Genomic DNA, 9,279 nt, shown 5'->3' on the forward strand with positions numbered 1-9,279 from the left:
GAAATAAAAATTAGTAATACAGGGATATGCTTATGAAATAACATTAAATATAAAAAACATAATACAAAATTATATATTTCTATATAACTGTGTGAAAATACCTGAACATGTGAAAAGAACTTAAAGGTTAACATGTGAAATGAATATGATTTGTTTAGTTAACTTTGTTCAAAAGTCTTAAAAATAATCTTTCATTGTTTTACTTATAAAATCTGAATATCATGCCCTGGCTAGTTTGGTTCAGTGGATAGAGCGTCGGCCTGCAGACTGTAGGGTCCCAGGTTCAATTCCAGTCAGGGGCATGTACCTTGGTTGCGGGCACATACCCAGTAGGGGGCGTGCAGGAGGCTGCTGATCGATGTTTCTCTCTCATCGATGTTTCTAACTCTCTATCCCTCTCCCTCCCTCTCTGTAAAAAAATCAATAAAATATATTTTTAAAAAATCAGAATATCAGGCATGAAATACATGATCTGATGAAAATATATAAGGGAAAGCAAGGGAGTCTGGTGTGAATTTATTGGTTAGCAGTTACCATTGACTTACAAGGTAAAGTCATAGGACTTTAGACTTGGAAATGTCCTCTAAGGCAACCTGATTGAGCTTCTCATTTCTCATTCGATAAATGAGAGTCAGAGAAATAAGTGATTTTCCCCCCTTAGGCTCCCATTAGTTGGTGAAAAAGCTGAGACTAGAATTCAGTCAATATTTAACATCCAATCTAATTCTATTATACATTTCAATTCTTTAGCATTCATTGTTTCTCACAAAGTAATCCGAGCATAACCTTCCAAATTTATTTCCTACTTCTTTTCAACACACTAAACAGGAATGTTTTTTCTCACTTCCACATTATTCTAGCCTCTATGTTTTCTTGGTCATAGTTCCTGTCTGCAAACATCACTCAACACTCCATCCTTACTCTAACCCCACACACACTCGTACTATGCTCCATTGCCCATTCATCTACTAGAAGTAATTAGAATACTTTTTCAAAATACATACTTAGAAAAAGACAAAGTGAATTTTCGTTTAAACTGTTCTACTTGATTATTATACAACTTTGTACACCTACTAAGTTACTTCTCTGAATCTCTGTTTCATATGCTAATGAGAAAACAGTATTTTCTCTCAAACAGGAGAATTCATTGACTTATGGAAAGTATTTTCTGATAGTCCTTAGCATACTGTGGCAAAGAATGAGCTATGTGACGATATAACACAGGCAAGACTGTCACGTCTTCTTTACATGAAAAAAGTAAATACCCTACAGTATGTGGAGTGGTTGTAGGCTTCCACAAAATACCTGTCACCTCTTATGGTGTTGAATCACAATTTAACCAGAAGAAACGAAATTCTTCCTGGTTTGTGAAATTCCCTGTCTATTTCTGATTCTGTTCCACAGTCATTCTATTGGTTCAAGTTGATTCCTTCAGACTTGTCTAACAAGTTCGGTATTAATCACATGGGATTTCCTCCTTTGACCTCAGCTCCTTCATGGATCACACATAATACATGACAGTCATTCATTTGAGTGAAAACCTCAGAGCAGCAGGAAAAAAGGACCTCTTCATTATTCAGCATTAAAATGTACAGGTAAGTACGTTTCTGACTCTGTAGTTTTAGAAGTTTTACTGTATCTTAGAGCATGTGAAAAACATACAGAAGCTTAAAATTTCGGGTTGTGTCTAGCAAGCTTCTAGTTACTTTTTGGAAACTTCATTAACACTCTTAGATATTTTAAGATAATATGCTTGATATTGTTTAAATAAGATTCTTGGCTGCTTGACTACATTTTTTTTATGAAATGAAAAAAGTCTAAAGAGATGGCTTGGTATTATGACAGCATATCTTTAAATAAGGAAGTGTTTTTGTTTTCTCATGTTCAATTTTTCAAAAAGTGATGGGTGTGAACATTAAAAGAAATCAGTAAAAAAAACTCAGTTGTTTTACATTTTTTTTAGGATTCTGTATTTTTACTCCTGTTGCAGTGTCATTACTAGCTATTAAATATGCAATGAATCCTGAAGTTTTCTTTAAGAAAGTAAAGACATTATTTGTCTACTTTTTATATACTTATGGCATCATTATTTTCAAGTAAATTCTTGTTGAAACTTAAGAAGAAAATAGTAATTATCTAGTTTTGTTTTCAGTTAATAAATATTTCCTTTTATACACTTTCACATAAAAATCAAGTTGTAGCCTAATCTAGTCAAACAGTACGGTCTCAAAGTGATTATATAATTTGATGTTTCTGGTGTGAGCATCTATGAGTTTACAAATTGTTCCTTTTGTTTTTCCATGACAAAGAAAAATATGATACTGATGTGATTTTAAAAGGGGGATAGATCAAAGCATGAATAGTGTGTTGGCTATGTTAAGTGTAGTTGAGCTTATTTTAAATGTCCCAAATGTTAGAAAACTTAACCAAAATAAAAATTATTTTAATAGTTAAATATATGTGCAGGGGATGATGAAATATACTAGTAAACTACCAGTCATAGAAGCAGTCATGGGGACATCAAATACAGCATAGGGAATATAGTCAATAATATTATAATAACTATATATGGTGCTAAGTGGGTACTAGACTTATAGTGGTGATCACTTCATAAGGTATGGAAATGTCTAATCATTATGTTGTATACCTGAAACTAATATAATATTGTATGTCAACTATAATTGAAAATAAATTTAAAAAAATAAATTAAAAATATATGTACAATAGTGTGCATTTAAATATATACATAAAAGAGTGAAAGTTGGTAGCAGCCTAAGTTTCCACCAATAAACAATAATTAATAATTACCAGTAACATAAAGAAAATAATATCAATTATTTTATATTCATGCAATGGATATAAAGAATTCATGAAAATAAATCAAAATATATAAAGTAATTTATATACTGATTGGCTGGTTTTTATCAGAATAAAATAGAGTTATCATACCAAATTGATGAAATTTTGAAAATAACTTATGGATCCTTATTTATCAATTTGAAGACCTGTGACTGGGAAATAATTCCTTCTGGCAACATGAATAAAGAGCAGAATTTTCGGTGGGCAGGGGAGAGCATATTCAAATGGCTGAGGGTGTTAAAAAAAATAAACGTATTTTTGTTCTGATAATCTTACTTCTAAGTCAGTACATCTGCATGAGTTTAATATTGCAAGGAATGAATTAAAACTAAAACTTCTCTGCTGAAATATTCCAGAGAGCATAAAGAAACGCAATTTTTAAAAATATCCCAAATTCCACTATTTCACAATTCCTCCATATGCTCTGAGGGAGCAGGGTATTCAAATAGGGTAAGAGAAGTGAAATGAAAACTAATTAATATTTTTTAGATCATTTTAAAGTAGTTTTAGGTAAATTTCCAAGTAATTCTGAGATCTCTTTGGTTGCGAATGGGCTCTCTTGGATGGTTTGATTACTTTTATGTATAAATTAAACTGTCACACCCTCCCAGGTTGTCCTCTCCTAAAGGTTGCAGAGATGGTGTGTTTCTTTTTTTCCCATCTGTTCTTCCCTTCTCTGAAAAAGAAAACCTTATTACAGGGCCCAGGAACTTGGGCAATGGTGTTATCATGATAGAATCATCATTCCTTTTAATCATCATTTCTTTCAAATCCTTGGATATTCCAGATGTCTTAGGTCCATTAAGAGAGTGTCCACTGAATTACAATAAAAGTGTAAGATGATGTTTGGACAATAGGATGAAGATTTGGTGTAAATGGGCATATCTCAGCTTAGGAACAGAGAAGTCTTAGCAAGATTCCTCCCATCATAACACATCTTATTTCCATTTTCTTCCCTTTGTTTGTGCTCATAATACAATTAACTGACTACACAGACATGCCAAAGACAGTCAGTCAGGTGCCCTGCCTCCTAACAGTCCAAGACAACACGAGGCAAGGGGGGACATGGTTATCTGTCAAAAATGCATTTCAAACTCAATTCTAGTTTATAATTGTCTATTTTAACTTTAAAAAACCATGCTCAGCATTGCAAATAATTAGGCAAAGGGTATATAACTTAATAAAAACTAGGCAAGTGTATTTAAGTAGTGCATATAAAGTATAAGTTTTTGCCCACAAAATCCTCAAGGCCACATACTAAAACAGTTGCTGAATTTGGCCAGAATGTTTTGCTAATGGTGGTGATAAAAAAAATTTATATTATTTTTGGTTAACAAATGTTTTACTAATAAGGGAGTGGTGATGGAGTTATAGAATACATAGGATGGTCAGCTGCAATCAGTCACTTAGGATAATATATTTTCCAGCAAATTCTCTCATGCTCACTATCAATTTGTCCTCCGGGATGCACTCCCAAGCTATTTTCTCAGAGATTTGTTACTTAACTTACTCTTATACCACTCCAACTCCTGAGATGACTATGGTTGACACCCCTAAAATAAAACATGAGGACAAGAATCAATATCTACTGTTTTAAGGAAACCTGACGATATCCAATCCAATTCCTTAAAATGTGTTACTCAAACTTGGAGGATCTATTTCTTTTGAGTTAAAAAAAAAAAACACAAAAAAACTTGCCATTATTTAAGTTTTTCAAAGTATTCTTTAAGTCTAAATTTAGCGTGTATTCATAATATGTAAAATAAAAGCAACATCCCAAACCTAAAACCATTGAATGAGTAACTAAGATGACTCAATATTGATGGCTGCTGACTGATCAGGGTGATTGAAGCCTGGGTGGTTGTGACAATTTCTTAAAAGAATTTTGTTGTATTGATTGACTCTTCCTTTTCTGAATGCTTTTTCTATGACACATGATGCTCTCTGATAGCATTTTACTCACAGTAAGACTTCTTTCAAACTTGGAGTCAATCCTTTTAAGCCCTGCCACCACTTTTTCATCTGAGTTTATGTAATATTCTAAATCCTTTGTTGTCATTTCAATAATCTTGTTAGCATCTTCACCAGAATTAGTTCCATCTCAAGAAACTACTTTCTCCACTCATACATAAGTAACTCCTCATTCATTAAAGTTTTATCATGAGATTACAGCAATTCAGGCACATCTTCAGATTTTGCTTCCAATTCTAGTTCTCTTGCTATTTCCACCACATCTGCAGTTACTTCTTTCCTAAAGCCCTGAACCCCTCAAAGTCATCCATGTGAGTTGGAACCGACTTCTTCCAAAAGTCCAGAGAAGTGATTTTACCTCATGTCAAACAGCTTTTTTGATCACCTCAACAATTTTAACCCCAGTATGCATTCTGCTTCCCAAGATAAGATATATATCTGCATTTATTTTTTTCTGAGCTCTAAGGAATACATTCTACTGTGTAAAAAAATCAGTATCAGAGATCTTGAAACTACTCATTTTTCTATGACATGAAATCATCCTGGACAGATTATACTGAGAACCACAACTCCTTCCTCCGCTTCTGTAGATGATCTGGGCAAGAAGCCAGTAGGATTAAATTCAGAAGAGGTTGAGTAAAGATGTTGTTTTAAAAAAATATATTGATGCAACTAAATATTACTCAAGAGTACTTCAAACAACTAACCTTGGGTTTGGTCCATGATTCATTAAAAGCCACTTCCCCCCCCCCCCCCCATAAGAACAATATCCTTTACTAGATATAGTTAAATAGAACTAACCATGATGAATACATATGGGATTCTGAATCTAGTCTTCATTTCTCTAGCTGTACTGAGAATAGTTCCAGGAAATTTCAGGATTGTCTATCATGCCATGCCTGTTAACTTATCCCATCCCATCTGTAAGGAAATGGTTTTCTTTTTTTAGATCCTTTACTAATAGATTTTTACTTCTTTAAGTTGTGCATTTAATTATGTTTTTCTTTCTTCTACCCCATCTTGCATAATACCTCCTTTCCTGTCTCCCTGCTCTCCTACCTAAGTAAACAATGTTTAAAAACTATTATATATCCTTCTATACAAATTAAGCAGGATTGTTTCCTTGGCAGTGGTTAGAATCTTTTTTACATTTGAGTCTTTATGTCACAGTCAAATCAAATATTGGAAGATGAACACATTTGGGCAAAAAAATAATAATAATGCTGTTTGTGCTTCTCTGGAGTGTGATATACCAAATTTCCCACCTCAGTGGGACACACTTTTAGAGCCAATGAATGAAATATCCTGATACTTGCAGTTTAGTACTACAAATCAGGTCACATTGAGCTGGGAGAGAAGACCCCTAAATCTGTTATTTATGTTCTATAAAGAGCAAACATGTATCTAGTTCTATATTAGAGTCAGTATATTTTGACAAGGTGATAAGTTAAGGTTTTAAACATTTCATACTGATCTTATAGTAGACAAGGATTGTTTATGTACTTGGATTTTAGAAAACAGAGAAGTCAGAGCCTTCAATAAAATCACTCTTTTGGCCCTGACCACTGTGGTTCAGTTCGTAGGAGCACCATCCTGTGCACCGAAAGGTTGCCTGGGCACGTGGTCAGGGCACATGCCTAGGTTCTAGTTTGATCTCCAGTGGGGGCATGCACAAAGTCAGTTGATCGATGTTACTCTCATACAGCAATCTCTCTCTGTCTCTCTCTGTCTCTCTCTCTCTCTCTCTCTACTTCTCTCAAATCAGTAAAACATATCTTTAGATGAGGATTTAAAAAATTTAAAAATCACTCTTTTCCATGGATCTGACCAGGATTATAAGCAATTCCAAATGCCTTACTTAAAACACTGCTCAACCAAAAATTAAAAAATGCAAATGAGGGAGAGGAATGTTATGTTGGAATTAGCTGCTCTAAATTGTGTAAGAAGTAAATCATTTCACCCTAACCAGTTTGGCTCAGCGGATAGAGCGTCGGCCTGCGGACTCAAGGATCCCAGGTTTGATTCCGGTTAAGGGCATGTACCTTGGTTGCAGGCACATCCCCAGTGGGGAGTGTGCAGGAGGCTACTGATCGATGTTTCTCTCTCATCGATGTTTCTAACTCTCTATCCCTCTCCCTTTCTCTCTGTAAAAAATCAATAAAATATATTTTTTTAAAAAGAAGTAAATCATTTCAAAACTCTGATGCTTTAACTATTATTTGTAACAAATGGCTTGCCATCAACAATAACACACCACTGTATTCCAATGCCTGAGAGAATTGTTTTCTAGAAAATGGCCTTGAAACTTGAACTGAACAGGTTATTAAGTCCTTTTCAGTTCTTATGAGTTTAAGCCCACCCTCACAGACAATTCTTTGCAGAAAGCTTGATAATTTTGTTATTATAGTAAGTAATAATCATTAAAAGATAAATTTAATTTTCTTCAGCAGCTGCACTGAGATATGATTACATACCAAAAAGTTTTCATGTTTAAGGGTATAATTAATTCAGTGCATTCTCACATATTTATAGAATTGTGTAACCATCACCGAAATACAAATTCAAAATATTTTCATCATTTCAATAGCTACAAAAATTATTTTCAAGTATTCATTTCCAAGAAGCATTCTGGCAATAAAGTATCAAATATCATAATTAGATTGTCATTGGTATGGCTTTGTAATTTGAAGAAAGTTACCAAAATAATATTGGTGTCTTTAATTAAGAGTAAAGGAAAATAAATGAAGGGGAAGAATTTTAAAAATGGCAAAGGAGAAAGAAAACCAAGTTTTAAAACTAAATCCAGGGAGGATAAAGTGCTATTTAGAGGAAAATGGACAAGGAAGCAAATCTTCATCTAAATAGTTTCTTGCTTTGTTAGTTTACTCTGAGCTCAATGGTCCTGTCAGTAGCTAACTTTTTAGAACTCAGAAGGAAACTAACACTGAACAGCAGTGACCTCTAGAGTACATGCTGGCCTCTCCCTAACCTTCATTAGCAGGAGATCAGTAACCTGTCCCAGGACTTTCTCTGTTACAGCCATTGGTATTGAAACACCAGGTACACGTCTTTCAACAATGGTAGAGTCAACAAGGTATTGCTTTCATCACTTTGTGAATTTGGTGACTCCTAGAGAAATATACTTAAAATATCAGCATCATGAAGCTCCAAAATAAATATTTCCATCTTTCTGTTGTTTTCACATCACCTAGGTAGGCTGACCTTTGTAGAAGAGCCACCACCTACCATATTGACATTGTGCCCATTTTCACACTAACAAAGCTCTATAATCTCAATTATGGTTGCAAGAACCCACCCTTTGGGCAAACTGCACAGTTCCAGCAAAGATAGCCTTCCTTCTAAAAGCAAGTATACTGTAAGTTTAGTAGTACAGTAACCAGAATATAGCTCTAAGTCTTTAACTGACTCTTTGTCAGTCAGTAGTCTCCAGACATCTTCTATTAACAATTACTCAAAGCTACTACTACAGTGCAAATCTCCTAACTCCAGTTCTCTTTCCACATCCCCTTAAATGTCTTTTAATGAAAGAATTAAACACTGTGCTCAGTTTAAAGTCAATTACCAAATCTTTTAAAAAAATTTTTTTACATTTCTCATGATATTATTTTTAATTTACTCTTATTTTATTTTTTCCATCACCATGTAGCCCCTCTATGCCCTTTTCCAGCTCCACCCACCTTCTTCCCCTCCACAGTCTCAACACTGTTGTCCATATCTATGAGTTCTCCCTCTTTTTTTTAATTTTTTGCTCAGGTAATCTCATATCATTTATTTCAAAAACATAACTGATATCAGAACAAAAGAAATCTCAAAAAGGAGAAATGATCATTTTTTAATTGAAAAAATTCAGCATCTGCCTTACTTTTTTGCAGAAGCATAAAGTGGACATTATTGACTATATTATAAAACTGGAAGTATTTTTCAATTTAATAGGGTCCAAATAAATAATATTTGATATATTATGATGAGGCTTAATCTATTTTTCTTCTTTAATAATTGTTTAATATACCTTTAAATACTAGAACCCAGTGAAATCTTTTAAAATCAGGTAATAATTGTTGTAAATCAACTTTAAACATATTTAATGTTATAACAACAATAAAATGGAGAAAAATGCCAATGTATTTCCATATATAATAATGATTTCTTCAAGTTTATAACCAATTAGACAAAGTATGAATGGAGCATCACTAGGGAAGGCAATTATTTTTCTCCCAGCAGTAAAGGTAGATTTGCCCTGTGGTGGCCACACCCTCTCATGAGGTTGACTCTAGGACTTAGATCTGTTCAAAAGAGCCTGAGTCCCAGCAAAGGACAAACCTAAGCAGCTTATGAAACAATTGAGCCCACACTCCTAGCTTCATTGGCAGCAGGTTCTCATGAATCATCATCACTCCCAACTTAGTCATTACACATATACATATATAC

The sequence above is a fragment of the Myotis lucifugus genome, unplaced genomic scaffold (genome assembly GCF_000147115.1).
Source record: "Myotis lucifugus unplaced genomic scaffold, Myoluc2.0 scaffold_492, whole genome shotgun sequence".
NCBI classification, from domain to species: Eukaryota; Metazoa; Chordata; class Mammalia; order Chiroptera; family Vespertilionidae; genus Myotis; species Myotis lucifugus.